At 47.2% G+C, this 25862-nt stretch overlaps 1 protein-coding gene across 3 annotated transcripts in view; it reads left to right on the top strand.

Moving 5' to 3' along the window:
• Positions 1 to 10438: 10438 nt before the first annotated feature.
• ZNF609 (zinc finger protein 609) overlaps positions 10439 to 25862 on the top strand; it is a 126372-nt gene continuing 110948 nt past the window's right edge. The window contains exon 1 of one of the 3 annotated variants that reach the window (XM_077264020.1): positions 10439 to 10658. The gene's annotated coding sequence lies outside the window, so the exon portion shown is untranslated. The remainder of the gene's footprint in view (positions 10659 to 25862) is intronic. The other 2 variants (XM_077264019.1, XM_077264021.1) reach the window with 2 other exon arrangements.

The raw sequence follows: 25862 nt of genomic DNA on the forward strand, positions 1-25862 counted from the left end.
GGAGCTGGTGATATCTTCCCACTGACCCACGTATTTCGAGAGTCTTCCCCCCACCGGGTCGGAGTCATTGTTTGTCCTGTTGGGACTGCTGCTGCTGTGGGACAAAAATATTTTTTCCCCTACCCTTTGCGTAGCTCCACCTGCCGGTTTTTCCTTTGCCTCTTGCTTGAGAGGGCTGAGGTTGTGGGCCACGAAAAAAACGTTTCCTAGGCTGTTTTTGCTCAGGGAGCGCTTTCTTTTTGTCGGTGGCTTTATCGAGAATATCGTCTAGTGCAGGACCAAAGACGTAGTCTCCTTTAAAGGGTATGGCGCAGAGCTTAGACTTAGAGGTGATATCCCCACTCCATAGCTTAAGCCAGAGAGCTCTTCTGGCAGAGTTGGAAAGTACCAGGGATCTGGCGGCGACTCTTACAGATTCCAGAGAAGCGTCCGCCAAAAACCCTGTAGCTTTATGCAGAATGGGAAGGGAATCCAATATCTCGCCTCTTGAGGTACCTTGAGATATATGATTTTCTAATTTCTCAAGCAAGCAGGAGAGGGCTCTAGCCACACAAGTGGAGGCGACGTTAGCCTTAAGGACAGATGTAGAAGTTTCCCATGATTTTCTGAGGAGACTTTCGATCTTTCTATCCATGGGATCCTTCAATTGAGAAGAATCCTCAAAGGGGAGTGCAGTTCTCTTGGCGACTCTAGCCACCTGCACATCGACCTTGGGAATATCTAATTTAAGATCATCCTCAAGCAGAAATCTGTGCTTCATTTCTGAAGGGGTACTGAGACGCTTCTCAGGTAGTTCCCATTCTTGATTAATCATACTGATAATATTAGCATGAACTGGGAAGCCCACTCTCCTTTCTGATGAAAGACCACCGAACATCTGATCCTGTATGGACTGCGGTACAGGTTCCTCTTCTAGTCCCATGGTATTACGGACAGCAGAGACTAGATCCTCAATATAGTCTGAGGAGAAAAGGTACTTCCTGACCTCAGCTTTAGGCGATACTGGATCCTCCCAGTCAACAGATGAGGCATGAGAGAGGTCCGAATCAGAGTCGGATTCCACAACCTGAATCTTCCTCTTCTTAGCAGGGGAATGAGGTTGTGGCTGCGGAGGTGGAGGTGTGAAAGCTGCCAGGGAAGATTGTACCTCCTGTTTTACTAGTGAGCGAATCTCATCCAACAGTGATGGCTGCTCAGCTCTTATTATTCTGTCAGTACATGACTGACAGAGTTTCTTGTCCCAGTTAGGAGGACATTTAGTGGAACAGATAGGGCACTTCTTCCTATAGGCACCTTTAGGGGCAGGTTTTTCTCCCTGAAATATATAAAGGGAGAGAGGGGTGAGGACTTCTAACCCCTGCTACACTCCTCCCGGATCCCATCCCTGCAAACACTCACAGAGGCAGGGGTGGCGCTGGGCTCCGCAGATACGGGGCATGAAGAACCATCCATACTGGGGGAGATAGCCTTACCTCAGTGGTGGTTCAGCAGGCTTTTATGGACGCCGTCCTAGCACCTGCTCCAGCGATTAATCCCCCTCCCCCTCCAGGATCCAGGTGAGGGAGCTGTGAGGTCCGACACGCAGGCCGGCGAAACCCGGAAGTACCGGCTTCTTAGTGTATGGGGAAACCAGAAGTGACGCGCGAGAGCCGCCGACGTAACTTCCGGAACGCCGAGCCGACAGCATGGAGGAAGAGGACGCCGGACAGCTCCAGGAGGAGCCCGGTCAGGGAACCCAGGCTTGCTTTGCCCTCGTGGGGGCGCGGGAAGGCCGGGAGGGGGTCCCGAGGCACCTGCAAGCAGGACGACGGGAGCAGCAAAAGAGAGGGAGGCTGAGAGCGACCGTCTGCTGCCCGGCTATACAGGCAGAGCCTGAGAAGGTACCGTAGCCGCCGGCCACTACAGCACATGGAAAACCTCTCCCTGTCCCATGGGGAACAGGAAAGACACTGGCAAGTGGGAGGTGGGAGGTCCTTTTAACCTCTGTGTTTCCTGTTCCCCATTAGGGCAAAGAGACAACCTCCATATGCCGTCGTGGAAGGTGACTAGAGAAAAATCGCTAATGAAAGTCTATGGGGGTGAGAAAAATACGGATTCCACACGGACCTGCAGTGTGACTTGCGAGAAATACGCAGCGCTGTTAGTGAAAAGTCGGTAATTCAATTGCCGGCTTTTCATTTCTCCTGCACAAACCCGACAGGATATGAGACATGGTTTACATACAGTAAACCATCTCATATCCCCTTTTTTTTTTGCATATTCCACACTACTAATGTTAGTAGTGTGTATGTGCAAAATTTCAGCGCTGTAGCTGCTGAAATAAAGGGTTAAATGGCGGAAAAAATTGGCGTGGGCTCCCGCGCAATTTTCTCCGCCAGAGCGGTAAAGCCAGTGACTGAGGGCAGATATTAATAGCCAGGAGAGGGTCCATGGTTATTGCCCCCCCGTGGCTACAAACATCTGCCCCCAGCCACCCCAGAAAAGGCACATCTGGAAGATTCGCCAGTTCTGGCACTTGGCCACTCTCTTCCCACTCCCTGTAGCGGTGGGATATGGGGTAATGAAGGGTTAATGCCACCTTGCTATTGGAAGGTGACATTAAGCCAGATTAATAATGGAGAGGCGTCAATTATGACACCTATCCATTATTAATCCAATTGTTGGAAAGGGTTAAAAACACACACACATGATTTAAAAGTAGTTTAATGAAAGAAACACAGCGGTTGTTGTAATAATTTATTGTTCTCTCAATCCATCAGGAACACCCTCGCTTGGAAAAATAATAAACGCACAAGATACATACCTTCTGGTGAACCGTCTCGTCCCACGAAGTAATCCATCTGAAGGGGTTAACTAATATTACAGGCACGAGCTGCGATAAACCACTCTCTCGTGCCTGTAATCCCCGGGTGCTGAAAGGAAAGCAGGATCTGTACTTACATTGAGTCGCGGTGAGGCGCCCTCTGGTGGATGTTCTCATGAACTGCAGCCTGGGAACGTTTTCCCACGCTCCAGGTCATATGAGGACATCCACCAGGGGGCGCATCACCGCGACTGAAGGAAATGTAGGTCAATGACCTACATTTCATTCATTCACCGGGGAATTACAAGCACGAGCACCGCTGCATTTAGCAGGGCTCCTGCCTGTAATATTAGTTAACCCCTTCAGATGGATTACTTCGTGGGACGAGACGGTTCACCAGAAGGTATGTATCTTGTGCGTTTATTATTTTTCCAAGCGAGGGTGTTCCTGATGGATTGAGAGAACAATAAATTATTACAACAACCGCTGTGTTTATTTCATTAAACTACTTTTAAATCATGTGTGTGTTTTTTAACCCTTTCCAACAATTGGATTAATAATGGATGTGTCATAATTGACGCCTCTCCATTATTAATCTGGCTTAATGTCACCTTACAATAGCAAGGTGGCATTAACCCTTCATTACCCCATATCCCACCGCTACAGGGAGTGTGAAGAGAGTGGCCAAGTGCCAGAATAAGCGCATCTTCCAGATGTGCCTTTTCTGGGGTGGCTGGGGGCAGATGTTTTTAGCCACGGGGGGGCCAATAACCATGGACCCTCTCTAGACTATTAATATCTGCCCTCAGTCACTGGCTTTACCATTCTGGCGGAGAAAATTGCGCGGGAGCCCACGCCAATTTTTTCCGCCATTTAACCCTTTATTTCAGCAGCTACAGCGCTGAAATTTTGCACATAAACACTACTAACATTAGTAGTGTGGAATATGCAAAAAAAAGGGGATATGAGATGGTTTACTGTATGTAAGCCATGTCTCATATTCTGTCGGGTTTGTGCAGGAGAAATGAAAAGCCGGCAATTGAATTACCGACTTTTCACAGATATCACGCTGAATGAAATCTAAATACAGAATATATATATATGTGTCTCAATGACATATATATATATATATATATATATATATATATATATATATATATATATATATATATATATATATATATACTGTATATATGTTTTCCCGAACATTTGAGCACATAAATCCATTAGATGTCGGTTTTGCAAGCCTGAGCGAAAATCTCGCAGTACGGATGCCATACGGATTACATACGGAGGATGCCATGCGCAAAATACGCTGACACACCCTGACTACGGATCAATATTTTGGGAACATTTCTCCGTATTACGGCCGTAGTACGGACGTATAATACGTGGCGTATTGTCTTACGCCAAGTGTGAGGCCGGCCTTAGACTTAAGTGAAGAGGAGGTACTCTCACCAAGGGCAGTCTCTCCTACTGACCTAAGGTTCTGGAGTTTAAGATTCTCAGGGTAGAGACCGTCAGGATATTCCTCACAATCGCAGTGATACTGCATTCCGGCTGCTGCTCTGCCAGCCAACTTTTATCAGCCTTCTTGGGTTTTGCTCAGGTAGCTGCTTTGCCAGGTTGAGGAACAGAAGAGTTTTGGATGGTTGTGGTCTGACGTGACGGCTTTCGCCCGTCTGGACCACTTCTGGGATCTAGAGAGGGAAGACTTTGCTGCAGAATCTGGACTAGAATCAAAAATAAAAGCAACAAAAATGAAATACTCAATAAAATTAAAAGTTAAAAATTAAGATATTGGACAAAAAAATGGCGCCAGCACGCTAAAAGGTATAAGCCATATCACATTGCTTTTTTTGCACAGTCTCTTATGACTTATGATTGGTTTTATTCCCACACTTCTAAGATTTGTAAGGGTTTCACTAATACTATGAGATTATAGGTTTGCACATGTGCACTTGTTTTATTTATTTATATTCATCTTTTTGGTTTTACCTCAGGTTTATGCAACTCTGCTGGCTATTTTGCTGTAGCGCCATCTCATGGCTAACTTTGGAATATTTTAATTAACTAATTATTTTCTGTGATTTATCTAACAAAGATTTATATATTTTTCATATCTCTCTCTTTCATGTGGGTTCATTCTTACATCTATTTTTATATGAAAGAAGCTGGACTAGGCCCATCCTAGGATTTACGGATGAGATGATGGGATCCCCTTCTTCCCAGAGGGGGTGGAGCCATTCAAAGGCATCTCCAGCTAGGTAGGACATTAGAAATCCCACCTTTATCCGATCAGTGGCAAAATAGGGAGCATACCCTTGGAAGTATCGCAAGCACAGTTCCAAAAATATACGCCACTGCTTTGGATCCCCATCGAACTCAGGAGGATCCACCGGGACAGATGACAGTTGAGTAACTACATAAGAAGGGACTATGATTGTGGGTGGTGCACTGAAGGTCCGGGTTTCTGATCTGGTAAAAAAAATATCCAGTTGCTCATCCTGGCAGGGAAAATGTTCATCTTGCTCTGAGAGCGAAGGACCATGGGACTCAGCAGGGACCATGGCCTGAGCAAACTAATGCTCGTGCCCAGACTGGATGGTGCGAGCGTGGGATTGTGGCCCCACTGTGCCACAAACCAGACTACCCTGGAAAGGGCATGACTAAGCAGCTACCTTGGTGTTCACTGGAGCCTCTGATGGTGAGGTCAGGCTTGTGCATCAGGTAGCTGCCAGGTACCACTCCAGGGCAGTCTGGCTGTGGCAGCTGATTCCACTTAGGGACTGAATACTAATAACAAGTGCAGAAAAGTACGGGCGAGCACGGCTGGCACTCTTGGCAGGCAGGCGGGAACAACTAGCGGGACTGGAGCTGGTTCAGGTAGGACAGGAACATAGGCAGGAACAAGTAGGAAACAAGAACCAGTTCAAACTAGAGGGGATCAGAGCTGCAGCGCAGAGAGCAGAGCCGCAGGCTGCGGCGCAAAGAGCAGAAGGAGTGAACACAAAAAACACACAGCGGGATAGGAAAGGTTACAGACAGGGATACAAACGGGCACAGGTATAGGACTTAGTTCAGACAGGGTCAGGTACGGGAAAAGGCACAGAAACAAGGATTCAGACCAGGGTACGAAGCCCCCTAGGTGGCAGAAACAAGAGATACCGCAAGACAGGACCTGGCAACTCGGCAGCAAGACACTAAGAAAATACATTGCTCAGGCATCCCCTATGGGTGGAAATGCCTTAAAGGGAACCTGTCACCCCCCAGGCGTTTGTAACTAAAAGAGCCACCTTGAGCAGCACAAATGCTGCATTTTGACAAGGTGGCTATTTTAGTTCTTGTTCCTGCCAGTGCTGAAAGAATTGTTTATCAAATTTGTCCCTCATACATTGAGATCATCCGGGGGGGCAGGTTTTTCCCCCCAAACACAGACGCACCACAGCCGTCACTCAGGGTCTCTGCGCGCCGCCTCCTCATTCCTTCATTAGCGTCCCCAACGCCTGCGCTGTAAGTTCGAAAGGCAGGGCAACCAGTATATGGTTTATTATTTTTGATTTTTTTTTTTATAGGAGACAAGGGCATTGGGGATTTGGTGTTAGGCAAGTATAATGTGTTTTTTATTTGAATATGTATTTATTTTACATTTTTTTTTAGTTTGAGCACAGGTGCAGGCTGACAGGAGACTACTTCTCCCATCAGCGGCTCCTGCTACCACTTATCAGGGACAGCAGCCATAGCCTGATGGGACAAGTAGTCTGAGCAACCGACACCTGCTGACCTGTGGTAAGCTTTTTATCGCGGGTCACAGTCACATCTGCGGGGTCACGCTGACATCTGCCAGCGTGATCCCTTAGCGATGACTGTGGTAACGGTTATCGGTGGTAACATTAGTCTTTCAGAACCACCGTGCCAGTGTTTCCCACGCTGTCACACCGATGACAGCATGGGAAACACCATAGGAAGTCCATAAAAACTCAGCAAATTGCGGTGGCAAGTGGGGTAATGGTTGGGGGGTTGATGTAACCTTTGTATTGTCAGGTGACATCAAGCCCAGAGGTTAGCAAGTGCAAGACGTCTATACGACGGCCCCATTACTAACCCCATAGTGTTATTATTAACGTGAAAGAGCTGGAGCAGTTGTGCTTGGAGGAATGGACAAAAATCCCAGTGAGCAGATGTGGAAAGCTCATAGAAACTTACCAAAGCGACTTGCAGTAGTAATTGCAGCAAAAAGAGTCTCTACAAAGTACTGACTTTAGGAGGGTTTTAAGTTTTAAGTTATTTTGTTCTATTTCTTGTTTGCTTCACAATAAAAAGAAACCAAGTGTTCACAGTTGTAGGCATGTTCTTTACATGACTGATGCAAGTCTTCAAATAAAAAAAAAACAGTGAAATTCCAGGTTGTGAGGCAGCAAAACAAAAAATGCCAAAGGGGGAAGGGGGAAAACACTTTTGCAAGTCAGTGTATATAGGTCTCTATATAATTCATTTTGCTGTATTTGGTAATATCGCATCATTCTGCTATGTTTTCCCCCAAGATACTCTTCTAGTATAAGACTGTCATTGCCACGAGCGAGCAGTCACTCACAGAGTTCTCAATCTGCAGGGTGGCCGTTCCCGTCAGCAGCTGGAGGCAGCGCGTGGTAATGTACTCGTACAATGCAGGCAGATTTATAGCGTTAAGGAACAAATAACCGTGGCTAGCAGACTACCCGAGAGCGGCCTGCACTGCTTGGCAGGCTATGGCGCCATATGGTAGAGACATCTGCTCAGGCGCAGACACAACTAACCCTCTTAAGAGAGACTTGTCTGCGGAAATATGTTTATTGGGGCACGCGCCAACGCTGGTACAGTAAGCAGCCGCTGATTGGGGTATGCAGGTTTCTGCCTGTAAGACATCAGAATCCTCGCTATTCCATTACCATCAAATCTGGGGACGGCCAATTGACGATACAAATGTTATTATTTCATCAGCTTTTAAAACTAATGCGTTATTGTGCCCGATATTCTACACCTTACACACTTTTTGCTGAGTTTTTGAAGTGGAAACAGAACCAAGACTCCTTTTTGAAGATTTGGCTTCAAAAAAACTCTTAAAGAAAAAAGCCTCAGTGGAAACATACCGTAAAGTAATGAGCACACAAGGTCTTTTTTAGGCAGATTCCTCCTGGATGACACTTGAAAAAGTACTAAAAACTACTAAAAGAATACCCAGCAATGTAAGGACTGCTCTGGCTTATGGAGCTTCCATTAACCACTTAAGGATTCAAAGCCAAGAAGTGGCTGAAAGAAGTGACCTGCTCATGGTACGGGCGGCTTCTGCGCCGTGTGGAGGGAGGGAACCTGTCACCGGTTGTCATATAACTGCCGTCCATAACGCTCATATAACCCCCGACTCCCCCAAACCCTCAAGTTCCCCCGCACTGTATGGAAATCAGGTCCCTCCGGTCCGCTGAGCGCGGTTTCGGGCCTCTCCACCCTTCCCCCCCCCCCGGCTGCTGATCGCTCCCCCACACACAGTATAATGGGCTCCACAGCCCCCACATTCAGTACAATGCCCCCCACTCTATCCAGCCAGTTGGTGGTCCCGGTCCACACCAGAACAGCTGCATGCGATCCTGCTCAGGACTAGTTACAGGGAATCCATCACCAGGTTTACGCAGCATGATGTGGGGGTATAGATCCCAGTGGGGTCACTTATGGGGTTCCTTGCTGGAGTTTTCGTGTAAGTTTTCTCTGCTGCAGGGCTAGCAGTTCTCTGAATGCTGAGCTCTGTATAACCCCACCCACACCACTGATGGGCAGGTTTCTGTGTACACTGTGCATAGGCAGAAAGCTGACAATCCACAGTGAGACTGAGGTAATACAGAGCTCATGAATATGGAGGAATACCTGGAAGCAGGTTTACTAGTCCCCAGTGATAATATTACTGTTTTATCAGCAGTATATTTTCAAAACACAAGTAGCCTGTAAAAGGCATTGCTGGAATCAGGGTCTCTGTCCCTGCACCACCATGGTGCTCTATAATTCGTAGCAAAAACCTGGCGACACATTCCCACTAGAATTGGATGGAACTCTGTAGTAGTAAGTATGTCTTGTGCTGTTCATGGGTCTCTGCTAATGGCAGAGCCTGATTCCCTAAACTGGCGAGTACAGGGCGTCCTCAGCGTCACAGAGCGGAGTCACACCGTCGAATGTAAGGCTGATGTGTTTATGGATCAGTAACACTGTGGGTCAGCGTGATGGCCGAGGAAACACCACCAGATGTGAGCACAGCAGCCTAATGGGCGCAGGGTCACCGACTCCCCCCCACTAGGGGACAAACGTGTGACCACCTGCTATCCAAGGCCATAGCCGCCTCTAGGAAGTCAGCCTTAAAGGGATCATCCAACAGGACCCCCAGGCCACACTCTGCCCCAGATTCATCCGCCAAGCAAACCGCTCCCTGTACTGCAGGCGAAAGCGTCGCTCTACAGAAACGGGGTCTCTGTGGTCAGACCCCACTAGTGACAAGGTGCTGGCCAATCCCTGGCTGCGGTACAGAGCAGATCCGGACACACACAGCGCCGCACATACTCCAGATCAATATAGGCCACATGGCTGATAACAGAGGACAATAGCTCACACTGAACACAGCCCTGCAGATACTCCAGATCAACATAGGCCACATGGCTGATAACAGAGGACAATAGCTCACACTGAACACAGCCCTGCAGATACTCCAGATCAACATGGGCCACATGGCTGATAACAGAGGGCAATAGCTCACACTGAACACAGCCCTGCAGATACTCCAGATCAACATGGGCCACATGGCTGATAACAGAGGGCAATAGCTCACACTGAACACAGCCCTGCAGATACTCCAGATCAACATGGGCCACATGGCTGATAACAGAGGGCAATAGCTCACACTGAACACAGCCCTGCAGATACTCCAGATCAACATGGGCCACATGGCTGATAACAGAGGGCAATAGCTCACACTGAACACAGCCCTGCAGATACTCCAGATCAACATGGGCCACATGGCTGATAACAGAGGGCAATAGCTCACACTGAACACAGCCCTGCAGATACTCCAGATCAACATAGGCCACATGGCTGATAACAGAGGGCAATAGCTCACACTGAACACAGCCCTGCAGATACTCCAGATCAACATGGGCCACATGGCTGATAACAGAGGGCAATAGCTCACACTGAACACAGCCCTGCAGATACTCCAGATCAACATGGGCCACATGGCTGATAACAGAGGGCAATAGCTCACACTGAACACAGCCCTGCAGATACTCCAGATCAACATGGGCCACATGGCTGATAACAGAGGACAACAGCACGCACTGAACACCGCCCACACAAGGCTTGCTCTACATTCTGAGATCCATCCTGGAAACGTTCGATTCCGATCAGTCGTCCCATCGGTGGCATCAGCTGCACATACAGACACTACACACACCGAGCTGTGCCCCCGCTCCCCACACTCCGCGCCGCCGCCACTACTCCACCCGCGACAGGTTGCGGCCTCGCGCTGACATCCGTGGATGTGACGTCAGACTATGGCGCCCGCCCTTGGGCGGGTCAGGTGACGTTTTGCGGGAAGGGGCGGGTCCTGTTCTGATCAGTGGGCGTGTCTCCGGCCGCGCCGGAAGCGCAGTCCTCCTCTCGGTCCGAATCTGATTGCGGCCTGTGTGGACGGTGAAGCCTGGAGCTGGAGTACAGGCTGTACGGATACGGTGCGGGGGGAGGGACACGGGATGGGGGGGAGCCTGGGCCCCGTGTGACCCGGTCCCCGGGGAAGTGTGCGGGATAGGACAAGATGGAGGACACTTGAGGCCGGAGCAGGGTGAGTGCGCTCAGTGGGGCTGCTATTGGGGCAGAGGTCCGTGCTGTGGGCGCTGCTATCACCTGCTGGTACCCGGCTGCCTGCCACACTGCTCACCTACATAATGCCCGGCCTGACTTCTGGGACCGCTGCAGCCATCATCGTGTTCTCTGCCCGGGGGGAGGTGGTGCCAGTGTGCCCGGCGCTGGCCCTGCATGGCTCTGTGCCCAGGGGAAGGTGGTGCCAGTGTGCCCGGCGCTGGCCCTGCATGGCTCTGTGCCCAGGGGAAGGTGGTGCCAGTGTGCCCGGCGCTGGCCCTGCATGGCTCTGTGCCCAGGGATCCCCTCCGTGTGCTGATCGCAGATGGATGTGATCGGTGTCTTCTATTCGCATCAAAATCGCCCCCAGAGGATCAAACCAGCAACTTCTAAGAAGATGGCACCAGGTCTTATACTGTATGACTGTATGGCATCGGGGCAGAGTAGCGCCAGGTACCCAGTCCTTCCCTGCCTAAGGACTGCAGTGTGTTACCAGTGGTGGTCTGTCCCTGTAAGATCCAGTGATGGCTCTGGTGATGATAGATGTGCCATGTGGGCACGCAGGCGGTTGGCTTATTAGAGGGGTACTCTAGTAGACCCTGAATAGCAGATTCCACGTTTCCCAGCAGTGGATATCAGCAGGTCTATTCTCCTGTGATGATCTTTATTACCGGAGACGGTTATCTGATGCGTCCATTTAGCCGGGCGCAGCCGCAGGGGCGCGAGTCCGATCACAGTGATTAGAGGCCAGTATTGGTTGGGTCAGTTCAGATTAGGCTGCTTTCACACATCCGATTTGTGCCGTCAGTCACAATCCGGCAAATGTTGAAAAAAAACGGATCCGTCGCAGATTGTGAAAAACTGATGCGACAGATCCGTTTTTTCAACGGATCTGACTAGCTGATCCAGCTAATTGGATCCTAAAAAAATCTGAGCACGCGCAGTTTAAAAAAACGGGATCCGTCGCCCATAGGCTTCCATTCTAGCAAAAAGCCAGCGCTGTCTGTTTTTTCGCCGCAGACAAACAACCTAACTTTGTACATTTTTCCAGACTCCGGACAAACACTTTTCGCCGATCCGGCAAAAGACGGATGAAACATGAGGCCATCCGGCGCTAATACAAGTCTATGAAGAAAAAACGGATCCGGCAGCAGCTTTCGCCAGATCCATTTTTTTTCACAATTCGCCGGATTGAGCCTGATGGCAAAAACCGGATGTGTGAAAGGGGCCTTATTTGTGCTCCCAGTCGTCCCTATTCCTCAGTGTTACATGTGAAGGCGGGGGATTCCCAGACCTGATCCCCGAGGCTGCCTTCATATGGCCGGCACTGGTACATGGGCCAGCTCCATAGACATGCATGTGTATGGTGTGCGCTCGCTGGCCGAGATCTGCAGGAATCCATAGCACAGTTATTGGTGGCAGGGCTGACTGTGCACGCCCCGTCCTCCCCTGCAGTTTCCGCGTCGTGTTTACATTGTGGTGTAACGACAGCCGTGACCTTTCTTCTGCCTTGTGACAGGCACTGGGTGCGAATCTTCTGTGATTATTGTGTAAACTGATCACATGTTTTGTGCTATACTGTGCAGCCTGGCAATGATAGCGGAGATGTAGTTTACTCTTATTTATTTTTTTTCTTTTAATTTATCATAATTTTTTTATACACCTTATGGTGTTGGGATTTATCAAAATGACATTTTTGGACATAGCTTTAGCAATCATCCTAGTCTGGGCATGTGTTGTGGTTCTTTGTAGTTTTGTTAATGAGGTCGTCTTTGTTTTACACGTAATGTATTTTTTGTAGGTGGAAAATTCGCTGTGGAAATTTCCACCATGTGTCCCTGTCATGGAGTGAGTGTCCGTACATCCATTTTCCACTGCTTTCTGCGGTGTGCTATATATGGGGTGTGGGATTCCAAGACACAGGCAAACAAAGCCCAATTCCAGGCCAGATGTAAGGGCCCTCATAGATGAACGGGCTGTGGCTGTTAACCACTCATTGCCTGTATACAAGGTGGACATTCTGTGCACGTAGCATATCATTATCAGCAGCACATCTCGTGATTACACAGGACAACGTGCTGCCGAAAACCACGATTATATTGCTGACCTGAATAATCCCATTTGTTCGATGTACAAATGTTTTGCTCGTTCATTGGGACATTGATTTCATGCTTACAGAGAACGCTTATTCACAGATTATCACATACTCTAAATGATCCTTAAGGGTTGATTTTGTGATATAGGCTAGTGCTACACGCCAACATGTCACATGATGCTGAAATCGCAATATCACACTGGGCCATCACATCTTATTACTTCCTTTGGTGTCACAGTCACTAATGTTTCTAAGTGGGTTGAGTTTTTTTTGTCGTTGGTTGCAATTTGCACCTTACTCACTTTCCATAGACTTTAATCCAAGTTGCGCGCGACATGCGACTCCTGTTATTTGGCTTTTTCTTTCAAGCAAAATCACAGCTCTAGTTTTTGTCATGGGCCTTGACTGAGCATTGCTGCCTCCATGTAGCCTCAACCTTGTTTTTACACCTTGTGTGCAGTCACTCGGCCATATAGATTGGGACCGAGATCGGAGCGCAGTGTGCGGACTGGCCGGCAGCTCTGCTCACCCAAGCCTGACAGCCGCATAGAGACACATGAAGCTGTCACACTCCGGTCCGGAGAGCCGCCGACCGGTCCATGCACTGCTTTCCGATCTCGCTGGCGGTGCCCTAATATTAACCCTCTAAGCTCTGGTCAATGAGCGTTCAGGGGTGCTAGACCTTTTCTATATACTGTACCCAGAGCCGTACTTGCCGGTCACACATTGTACCAAGCTGGGTATGTTCCCGTAGATGCCTGCCTTAGGCTACTTTCACACTAGCGTTTTTTGCAATACGTCGCAATGCGTCGTTTTGGCGAAAAAACCCATCCTGCAAAGTTGTCTGCAGGATGCGTTTTTTCCCCATTGACTAACATTAGCGACGCATTGACACACGTCGCAACCGTCATGCGACGGTTGTGGCGGACCATCGGCAGCAAAAAAACATTGCTTGCAACGTTTTTTGCTGCGTCGAGAATATCTTTTCTGACCGTGCATGCGCGGCCGGAACTCCGCCCCCTCCTCCCCGCACCTCACAATGGGGCAGCGGATGCGCTGAAAATCAGCATCCGCTGCACCCGTTGTGCAGCACAAACAACACTAGCGTCGGGAACGTCGGCCCGAAGCACTGCGACGGGCCGAGTACGACGCTAGTGTGACAGTAGCCTTAGTAAGATCTCCCTTTTGTGTGAAGATGTAGCAGTACAGCTGCTCTTTGTCGTAGATCTATTACTGTCCACTCACTTGTAGTAGGCGGATGATGCCAGATTCTCCCATTGGTTCCAGCACTGGCGCCCGTACCCAGTGCAGGGAGGGCAGGCGGAATGCGTAGGTGGAGGGATTAGGACTAGCGGTACTAATGCTCCCGGCTCTGGCCTGCGGGGTCGGGATGTACCAGTGATGGATTTGTTAGTAAACACTAGAATGAAAGTTTTGCTGTTGTGTGAGTCATCTCCTTTAGTCGCACGGTCAGGTCTGTGCTTGTAACTTCAATGTCGTAGTGTGGGCATAGGGCAAATGTCTCCGTCATGATAGCGGAGGGCGACTAAGCTGTGGAGCTGTCCCTCTGCAGGATTAAACGTGGGAATCGCCGCTCCATCCCCCACTCCCGATTGTCTAGGCTCTCCTCTCTTTCATCCGGAGCATCTGCAGTAGTAGATTGGGTTACAGCAATAATACCGCTATCAAAGAGGCTGCAGCTGCCCCAGCCCCCTCACCCGCACTGCTTGTTTCCTTTCTTCGGGTCCCCCATTCTGTGTTTTCCCTTTTTCCCATTCATGTTCCTCTCCCTGTTTTTCCTTCTCCCTCATCCTCCATGGCACACCTCCCCCTCATCTTCCGCCACCCTCTGCTGTGCTTCAGTACACAGCCCTCTCTCATCCTATATTTATGTACCAGTGGTTTCGATGCTGGAAGTGGGTGATTCAAGGACATACGGGGAGTGCGGCGGCGGCGCGCTCGGAGACATGCCAGGCTTCTTTGTGTGCACCAGGCCTGGGTAGAAGGGATAGAATAGTCTTTTGTTCGGTGCCTGGTGTTTTCATTGTGCCCACTGTTGACCCTGCCGTCAGCCTGTGCTCCGAAACATAACATTATGCCGTGTACAGTACTCGCCCTGTCTAGGGTGTCAATATTATGTATGGTTAAATGCTTCATCCATTAGCTAATGCACACAACGGCGGATCGTGTTCCCCGAGCACAGTGACTTCATCCCGACCGTTGTATGTCTAGGCTGAAACCTTACTCAATGATTCACACACTCCTATTCTAGTGCTCTATACACTTAAAGGGATGGTCCACCTTTAACCCATGCCATATGTCCTCTCTTAGAAGTGGGGTGTGCTGTGTTAATGCACTGCAATGATGTCTGGTAATATAATTAGTCCTATATTATATTCATTTTTTTTATATATAAACATGAAGCAGGTATATTTTGTAGTAAATTAAACTTTTAGATCCATGCTGAAAAAAAAAATTGTGTTAATACAATCTGAGGAAACAGTCATGAACGCATGTGTCTTTCAGGGTTTTGTGCCTGCAGCCTAACGTTTTATATCTCCCATGACATACAGAGGAGGGTCACCGGCATGGAAGGCCGCCTGTCTCACATAAGCCTTTCTAAAGTGCTACACAGGTCAAGAGACCCCATTCTCCTGATGCCAGATTCATCCATGGATGTCCGCACAGGGCACCATTAGTACTTGCCGGCAGGGCGGTGGAGTCGGTATACAATGGACCGACTCTGACTCCTAAAATATAGAATACATTGGGTGCAGTAGTACAATGCAGGATGTGCTGTAAATGTTTTCCTAAGAATTTGGGAAAGTTATGAAATGTCCTATAAATGTCTGTTCTGTTCCTGATCTAAGGATCTCGGCTTTTTTTTACTCAAACATTTGTTTTATTAAGTATAAAATTCAAATAAAACATTTCACATTAAGACATACATTTTCATTTTCTCCACTCTTGACCCCCCTCCTTTCCCTTTTTTAGACAGCTCACTCTTTTCTCTTAACTTGTCTTGTAGTATTATAAACATTATCCGTATACCCTGACTTTTATATAGGTGAACCCTCTTCAGGCCTTGCTTCCCATAACTTCCCCTAACCTAGTTCCAGCCAAGGCAACCACAATTTATCGAACAGGACCATCTTAAGGATTTCGGCTTTTAGTTGAGATGAATCCGTGCAAAAATATATATAAAAAATTATTTTTAATGCTACGTTCTTAAAAAAGGCTAAACTGTGAAACACTTGGATAAGGTGTTTCTAGTGTATGTCACTGGAAATGCGTAGGAAAACTTTCACATTTTTAACCCTTTTTAAGAGCATATATGGTAATTAAAAATAATGTTTTTATAGATATACATTTTTTTTCGTCTATGGTTGTTGGACTTCCTTTTCTACAATTTAAATGATTCCCCTGGGCACCGGCCCGAGGCTTCTCCGTGCACCGCACCTATTGTGGACACCTTGTTGCATCTGAAGCGCTAATGGAAGCATCTTCCTCCTTTCTTTTAAACGTAACCGTACAAGTGGTGTGTAATCATTTGTTGATGACGGTGGGGTCCATGTTTGGCTTTGTGTGCTGCTGCAGCACTTCTGTGATTAAAATGTGTAGAAGCATTTTGGCTAGGCTGTGTTTCTGATGGTGTAACATTGGAATTTTTGCAATAAAGTGCCTTCATTTAAAATATTAGTTAAAGGTATTGTCCACTACTGGATGGCCTTTCTGATAAAGTAATAAAGCTTATACTCACCTCCCGTGCCGCTGCCGTTCCCGCATTGTTGGCACTCGTGGTCCTGGGGCTGTCTTGCGGTGTTGTGACACATGGTGCCCGGTGCCCAATCAGCGCTGGCGTCACTGTCCTTTCCTTCGGACAAATTGAACATGAAGAGGAGGTCCAGTCTGCAGTTGAACCCTGACTTCCTCTTCATGTTCAGTTTATCTGAAGGCGGAGACAGTGACGCCAGCACTGATTGGACGCCGGGCATCACGTGTCACAACACCGCAGCACAGGAGCCACGGGAGAGCGAGTGCTGACACTGCGGGAACGGCGCCGGCACGGGAGGAGAGTATAGGCTTTATTATTTTATTGGACATGTAGTTTAAGAAGAGTATTTCCTAGTGGTGGACAAACTCTTTTTAAGGTTTTTGCACCAAAAACTCACCTGCATTTTTACTGCGTTTTTGCATTCATTGCTTTCTATGGTTGAGAAAAAACCCTAAGAAGCGACGTGTATATATTATTAGGGGTACTTTAGCCCTGAAGAAAGGACTATGATGAGTAAACTTGTGTATAAATAGGTTGTATATTTCTGCCGTTAATATAGGTTTTTCAGGTTCTATAATATTAATGGCCTAGGTTTAGAATTAGCTGTTATGCCAGATTGTAGGGCTCGGACTCCTGCCGATCAGCTGACCGAAACCGGAGGATAAAGCTGCAATACCTTGTACAGCCACTAGCATGTAGAAAAGGAAGACAGCACATCACTCACATGATCAGTAGCGAATGCCAAGAGTCCCCCCCCCGATCGGATAATGATGGCTTGCCCTAAATTCATGGATCGGGGGGGGGGGGGGGTGTAAAACTCTTCTATATAATTGTCTAAGGGTCACTTCCGTCTTTCTGTCCTTCTGTCTTTGTTTCTGTCACGGATATTCACGCGGCCTCTGTCTGTCATGGAATCCAAGTCGCTGATTGGTCGTGGCAAAACGCCCACGACCAATCAGCGACGCGCACAGTCTGGAAGAAAATGGCCGCTCCTTACTCCCCGCACTCCTTACTCCCTGGCGCCCACATACTCCCCTCCGGTTACCGCTCACACAGGGTTATTGCCGGCGGTAACGGACCGCGTTATGCCGCAGGTAATGCACTCCGTAACCGCTGCTATTAACCCTGTGTGTCCCCAATTTTTTACTATTGAGGCAGCCTATGCGGCATCAATAGTAAAAAAAAAAAAAAAATGTAATGTTAAAAATAATAAAAAAAACCTGCTATACTCACACTCCGTAGTCCGCCGAGCCGCTCGCGCTGGCCGCCATCTTCCGTTCCCGGCGATTCATTGCGAAATTACCCAGAAGACTTAGAGGTCTCGCGAGACCGCTAAGTCTTCTGGGTAATTTCGCAATGCATCCTGGGATCGGAAGATGGCGGCAGCCACGCGAGCTTCGGTGGATCCCAAGCGTCGGTACCCGCTTCCTGGATCCAGGCGCCTAGGGAAGGTGAGTATATAACTATTTTTTATTTTAATTCTTTTTTTTTTTTAACAGGGATATCATGCCCACATTGCTGTATACACTGTGTTCCAAATTATTATGCACAAAGAGTTTAGGAGTGATAAGGTTAGAATTTTTTTGTTTGTCATGTAAACTCATTGATGGTGATGGGTGATGTGTGTCAGGGCTCTTTATATCACTGAAAGCAATTGCAGATACCTGTGCAAATTAGTTTGGCTGGTGTGTCCAAATATAGGCAAGACTACTTAAGAAGGCTGTTCCACATTATTAAGCAGCCTACATTTTTTGCCAAAATGGGAAAGAAAAAGGATGTGTCAGCTGCTGAGAAGCAACAAATTGTGGAGTATTTAGGTCAAGGCATGACTACAATCAACATTGCCAAGACACTTCATCGTGATCATCGCACAATCAAGAAGTATGTAGCTGATTCCCAGCACACACGTGTGCGTGCTGATAAGGAAAAATTGGGGACTCTTTCCAACAGGCAATTGCGTAAGGTTAAAAGAGCAGCTGCAAAAATGCCTTGTCATAGCAGCAGACAAGTTTTTGAAGCTGCTGGTGTCTCCAACGTCCCCAGAACAACAAGATGCAGGGTCCTTCAGAGGTTTGCAGCTGTGCGTAAGCCATCCTGTCGACCACCTCTATCCACTGCACACAAGCAGAAACGGCTCCAGTGGGCCAAACGATACATGAAGACTGACTTCCAAACGGTTTTGTTCACCGATGAGGGCCGTGCAACGCTCGATGGTCCAGATGGATGGAGTGGAGGATGGCTGGTTGATGGACACCCCATGAAAACACGGCTAAGGCGCCAACAAGGAGGAGGTGGAGTAATGTTTTGGGCTGGAATCATGGGGAGAGAGATTGTTGGCCCCTTTATGATCCCTGAAGGGGTAAAGATGAACTCCATAATCTATGTGGAGTTTCTAAAACAACAGTTCCTGCCATGGTTCAAGAGGAAGAACCGTGCTTTCCGCAGCAAGATCATTTTCATGCATGATAATGCACCGTCTCATGCTGCAAAAAACACATCTGCATCTCTGGCTGCTATGGGCATAAAAGAGGACAAACTTATGGTGTGGTCACCATCTTCCCCTGACCTCAACCCCATTGAGAACCTCTGGAGCATCATCAAAAGGAGTGTCTATGATGGCGGGAGGCAGTTCACATCTAAGCAACAGCTCTGGGAGGGTATTCTGTCCACATGCAAAACAATTGAAGCAGAAACCATCCAAAAACTGACAAATTCCATGGACGAGAGAGTTCAGAAGCTTCTTTCGAACAAGGGGTCCTATGTGCAAATGTAACATCACCTAGAATAAAGTTTTCACTTGAAAACTGTTTGATTTCATTTTGTAATAAGCTGATAATGCTTATAACTTCACAATTGATCATTTTTTTGTTCAAAATAAAAAAAGGTTGAAAACTCTGCTGTGCATAATAATTTGGAACATGCATTTGAGTGTTTATTTTTTTTTTTTAAATATACTGTTTTCATAGGCAGTTTGTTCCAAAACATTGCAATTATACTAGAATAGTAGATGACTGGAAAATAACAATGACTGCAATTCAGATAGGTAATTTAGAGAAAATATGAGGAAATATTATTTGCATAATAATTTGGAACACAGTGTACGTGGTCTGCGCAATATACAACGTGGTCTGCGCAATGTACTGCGTGGGCTGCGCTATACACTACGCATGCATATTCTAGAATACACGATGCGTTAGAATCGGGCCACCATTTAGTTGATTATAATTAAAACAATTAACATTATTTTTATGTGTTTGGCCCTTTGTTTTTTGGCTACATGTTTTTTTATTTCTCATGTAGCCAATAAACATGGTTAGAATGGAGCAAGCGTTTGCAAATCAACCTTGGCAGGATGACTGGCAGTAAGGAAGTGGTGTCGCCCATATCTTTCTTTTGCCGTAGTGAAGAAATGGATCGGACACAGGCTGAAGAGGGTATATGGGCCTGTGCAGTCCAGTAATGCACAATCCCACTTGGTTTGGAGGTATAAATGGGCCCAGTTACCTCTTGGGCGGCTGCACAGGTTGCACTACTGGTATATCTGCCCCCTGCTATGTTCATCCCCATGTTGTGTCCTCAGATATTTTGCACAATGTCACATTTAAAGACAACTGGGAAAGATACTAATTATTGAGTGAGAGCGAGTGCAATAACGCAGTGGCTGCCGGCCTGGTCTTGGTCATTTGTGGCACTTTCCTGCCTGATAAAGATACAGGCCTTCAGAAGGGGATGCGTTCTGATGCCGCGGACACTAGGATGACTTGTCAGGTCACACAGATCCAATGTAGACATTGCACTACTTGCTCTTTTCCCAGAATCTTAACCACAGGAAGTGTTGCCAAATGACTGACACTGCCGCTCAGGTCACATTTGCCCAAGTAGGGCCAAGCTCCGTCTGCCTGGTCTTTTTATTGGCGTGACCTCCTCCTCACCCTTCCGGAAGTATGATGAAGGCCTCTGGGTCACAGATTCAGTGTCGTTTTTCACCAGCGCTAACCATCTGGGTGTAAAGCGGCTCTGAAATTAACATCTCGAGTGCTGGTGCTAAGAGGAAGTGACACAAAGTAGAGAGTGAACAATGTGATAACATTATCATGTTTTATTTAATATATATTAATATGTGTCCATATTACAAGTATGAAGAAATGCGGCAATTCAGTCCTTTATTTCATCGTTTCAGACAGGCACTCTAAGGCCATGTGCACACGTTCAGTATTTTTCGCGTTTTTTTCGCTATAAAAACGCGAAAAAAACGCTAACATATGCCTCCCATTATTTTCAGTGTATTCCGCATTTTTTGTGCAAATGTAGCCTTTTTTTCCGCAAAAAAATCGCATCGCGGAAAAAAAAGCAACATGTTCATTAAAATGCGGAATTGCAGGGGATTCCGCACACCTAGGATTGCATTGATCTGCTTACATCCCGCACGGGGCTGTGCACACCATGCGGGAAGTAAGCAGATTATATGCGGTTGGTACCCAGGGAGGAGGAGAGGAGACTCTCCTCCACGGACTGGGCACCATATAATTGGTCAAAAATAAAAGAATTAAAATAAAAAATAGTCATATACTCACCTTCGATGTCTTCCCGCCTCTCAGCTGCATGCTGCTGCTTCGGTTTCTATAGCTGGTGTGCGGTGAAGGACCTGCGATGACGTCACGGTCTTGTGATTGGTCGAGACCGCTCACGTGACTGCGACGTCATGGAAGGTCCTGAACCACACCGGCATTTATAGGAACGGACGCCTGCAGGCGAGTATAACCATTTTTTTTTTTATTATTATTATTATTTTTAAACATTCTATCTTTTACTATAGATGCTGCATAAGCTGCATCTATAGTAAAAAGATGGTCACACTTGTCAAACACTATGTTTGACAAGTGTGACCAACCTGTCAGTCAGTTTTCCAAGCGATGCTACAGATCGCTTGGAAAACTTTAGCATTCTGCAAGCTAATTACGCTTGCAGAATGCTAAAAAAACGCGAAAAAACCCCCCCCCAAAAAATGCGGATTTCTTGCAGAAAATTTCCGGTTTTCTTCAGGAAATTTCTGCAAGAAATCCGGACGTGTGCACATACCCTAACATACTCTATTAATATATGATATCAGTAAAAGATGTAGTAACGATCTTCTGGTGCCACTTCCATTCCCGATTCCCGTACTTGTGGCATCAACTTTTAGTGGCGCAATTCATGTAGCGCATGACGTTTGCCTTATAGGAGCTGTGGACACACACAGAAGAATGTAATAGCTCTCCCTTTGGTCTGGGGTGCTGATCCATCCTGCTGTTGGGTATATAGACGAGCCTCGTTCTTCCTAGTCCTAATGAGGGAACACTGTAGTGTCTGTCTCCTATTCTCCTTCTTTCTCCTAGGCTATGTTCCCACCATCTGGAAGTAGCAGTGCTTTGGACGCAGTGTATTTTTGCTGCATTCTGTTTGAACACAGGTGAATCCGCATGTGATCACTGAACCGTGTGCATTTACAGCATTCAATACATTCTATGGATGACATTTCTGTTGCGGAGTCTCCAAATTAGAAATTGACATGCTGCGGTTCTGAAAGACGCTCTGCGTGTTAGTTTCCACGGGTGATCTGCAGGAGCACATACATGCATAGTGGACAGGAGATTTCTAGAAATCCCATCCATTATGCTGTAATGTCTGTCCGCATAAATATGCATCGTCAAACCCGCAGAAATTCCTGAGCGTGGGCACGTACATTACTGTTAAAATTAACCTGAAAGTTGGATCAACACTTATAAACTAACCAGATGGTGGCCCGATTCTAACGCATCGGGTATTCTAGAATATGCATGTCCACGTAGTATATTGCCCAGCCACGTAGTATATTGCCCAGCCACGTAGTATATTGCCCAGCCACGTAGTATATTGCCCAGCCACGTAGTATATTGCCCAGCCACGTAGTATATTGCCCAGTGACGTAGTATACAGCACAGAGCCACGTAGTATATTGCACAGCGACGTAGTATACAGCACAGAGCCACGTAGTATATTGCCCAGCCACGTAGTATATTGCCCAGCGACGTAGTATATTGCCCAGTGACGTAGTATATTGCCCAGCCACGTAGTATATTGCCCAGCCACGTAGTATATTGCCCAGCCACGTAGTATATTGCCCAGCCACGTAGTATATTGCCCAGTGACGTAGTATATTGCCCAGTGACGTAGTATATTGCCCAGCCACGTAGTATATTGCCCAGTGACGTAGTATATTGCCCAGTTACGTAGTATACAGCACAGAGCCACGTAGTATATTGCACAGCGATGTAGTATATAGCACAGAGCCACGTAGTATATTGCCCAGCTACGTAGTATATTGCCCAGCCACGTATGTCACAGGTTAAAAAATAAAAATATACTCACCTTCCGAGGGTACTCTTGTAGTTCTGTCGCCTGTGTTCGGTGCAGGCGGCAGCTTCCGGTCCCAGGGTGTGATGACGTCGCGGTCACATGACCGTGACGTCACGGCAGGTCTTTCTCGCGCAGGACCTGTGATGACGTCGCGGTCACATGACCGTGACGTCATGGCAGGTCCTTGTCGCATACCATCCTTAGCACCGGAACCTGCCGCTTGCATGGACCGGTCACCGGAGCGTCGCAAGGAGCGGGAAAGGCGGCGGAAGGTGAGTATATAATGATTTTTTATTATTTTTAACATTAGATGTTTTTACTATTGAGGCTGCATAGGCAGCCTCAATAGTAAAAACTTGGTCACACAGGGTTAATAGCGGCGGTATCGGAGTGAGTTACCCGTGGCATAACGCGGTCCGTTACCGCCGGCATTAACCCTGTGAGAGCGGTGACTGCGGGAAGTATGGAGCGGGCGCCGGGCACTGACTGCAGGGGAGTAGGGAGGGACTAATCGGACTGTGGCCGTCGCTGATTGGTCGCGGCAGCCATGACAGGCAGCTGGCGAGACCAATCAGCGACTTGGATTCCATGACAGACAGAGGCCGCGACCAATGAATATCCGTGCCAGACAGACAGAAGGATAGACAGAAAGACGGAAGTGACCCTTAGACAATTATATATAGACTAGATTGTGGCCCGATTCTAACGCATCGGGTATTCTAGAATATGCATGTCCCCGTAGTATATGGACAATGATGATTCCAGAATTTGCGGCAGACTGTGCCCGTCGCTGATTGGTCAAGGCAACCTTTATGACATCATCGTCGCCATGGCAACCATTATGACATCTACGTCGATACTGTGCCCGTCGCTGATTGGTCGAGGCCCAGGCGGCCTCGACCAATCAGAGACGCGGGATTTCCAGGACAGACAGACAGAAAAACCCTTAGACAATTATATATATAGATTACATGACTGCATTTGTCTTTTAAAGGGACATTACATTGCAAGATGATCGCGGACAAGCATTTTTAACAACACTCGTTCATGAACATCTTGCCGTGTGATGTCTCTTTAAAAGGATTATTTAGCAAAATGCTCCTTCATATCTGGTGAAATGATCTTTTGTGTAGCACAAATACTGGTGGTGCATTGTCCCGTGTATGCAGGGCTCGCACTGCTGAGAACCATGGCATGGCGGTTGGTGAAAGTTTACTGATCCGCGGTTGTATCATACCACCAGTAGGTCCGTGTAGAGGGAACATAAGTCTGATTATAGGCAACCCCATTCTGTGGGGAAGTTTGCCATATATAGTGAAAGTCAACTTTTCACATTTCTGTTGCGGCACTTCCACAGGACATTGAGTAGTAGAAAAGTCCTTCACTATGGGGGCACCAGTCCAGTCCTGTCTGCCGACAGCACCTTGACTGACACATGTCAGCGTTCCCACTCTCTCCTCCCAGAATTGATTATCCTGCGACTGCTGGCGAATGCCCCAACTACCTACATGCTGGAGGCTTGAGGTCACACTGCACATGTCCGACATCACGGTATTCACAAGCAGACTCTATACAGACTCCTGGGAGGAGAGAGTGAGGCACATTGTCGGTCACCCCTCAGTGGGCATTTTATGGGCAGATGGGAAAGGACTGGTCCACCCGTAGTGCTCACCTTTTTCACTAGTCAAAAGACATTTAGTATCACTATATATTGTAAACTTCCCCCTCGCAATGGAGTTGCCTGTAATCAGCCTAAGGGTATGTTTCCATGAGCCGGATTACACCCGGATTAGCTGCGGATTGGATGCTGCGTACAGCCGCAGTGTTCAACCCGCAGCATCCAGATGTTACAGCATAGTGGATGGAATTTTATGAAATCCCGTCTCCACTATGTGTGCGAACACGTTTCCGGACATGCGGCGCCTCTTTAGATTGCAGCATGTCTGCTTACCTCAGGAGATGATGCTGCTAGGTAGGAAATACAGTGTGAGGCTGAGAAGCGAGAAGTGCATCGCCACGCCACAATGCACTTCCAGACACACCTTCAATAGCTGCTGGAGCAGTGCTGGGTGGGATCGCCTGGCTTATCTTTAATGATTTGGGTGCGGTGGTTAAAAGTTTCTGAAAGATTCTATTTAAGCTTCTCTGACCGATTATAATTTTTTCGTATACTTTTGCATTTCTTCGGTACTCGTGCCTTTTCGTTCTGTTTGTAACGCCTCGGCTTTTCGGCGGTGCGAGTGCAGCATCCAATACCATGAGTGGTTTCCATAGTTGCAATTCAGTATACACACTATTGGTTTTTCAGATGCCATGACTCAATATTAAGTGTTACCTGGCAGTTGCTATTGTTTGCTTCTAATAGCTAAACGAGATATCTCCCTCTTTTTTATTCCTACTGTGTCATTATTTTATATATCTGGTGCTCTTCCTTCCTTATACCATGCGCCCCATGATGAAGCAGGGCGAAACGTGTTGTTACTTGGAAACACCACATATATAGTTAGTGTCAGCTATTAAATGTCTTTTTGCTGTGCGCCATCTATACTGTTAATACACTACATTACTTTATCATCTGACATGTCTGAGTCGTGCACCTTTATGGAGTCCAGTGTTTGCTGTACCTTCTGTCTAGCTGAGAGCCCCTGCTGAGGCACTTTTATCAAGCATTTCTTATGCAATAATTATGATGGATTTTTACCGTCTTAGTCATATTTGATTTTTAATTATTTAAAAGCTATAATTTTCAGTGATTAGCTAATAAAGTATATTTTTAGAAACTTTACTCTCTTCGTGGTATATTGGTTAGGTAGTGCACGAAGGCCACATTCAGTCGTTTGTGGTTTTTGTTCTAGTTTCATCAGTGTTTTTGATCAGATTTTCATCAGTGTTTGGTCAGTGTGTTGGTTTTTACTATCAGAGTTTGATTACTGATTTTCATG

The sequence above is a fragment of the Ranitomeya variabilis genome, chromosome 5 (genome assembly GCF_051348905.1).
Source record: "Ranitomeya variabilis isolate aRanVar5 chromosome 5, aRanVar5.hap1, whole genome shotgun sequence".
Taxonomy (NCBI): Eukaryota; Metazoa; Chordata; class Amphibia; order Anura; family Dendrobatidae; genus Ranitomeya; species Ranitomeya variabilis.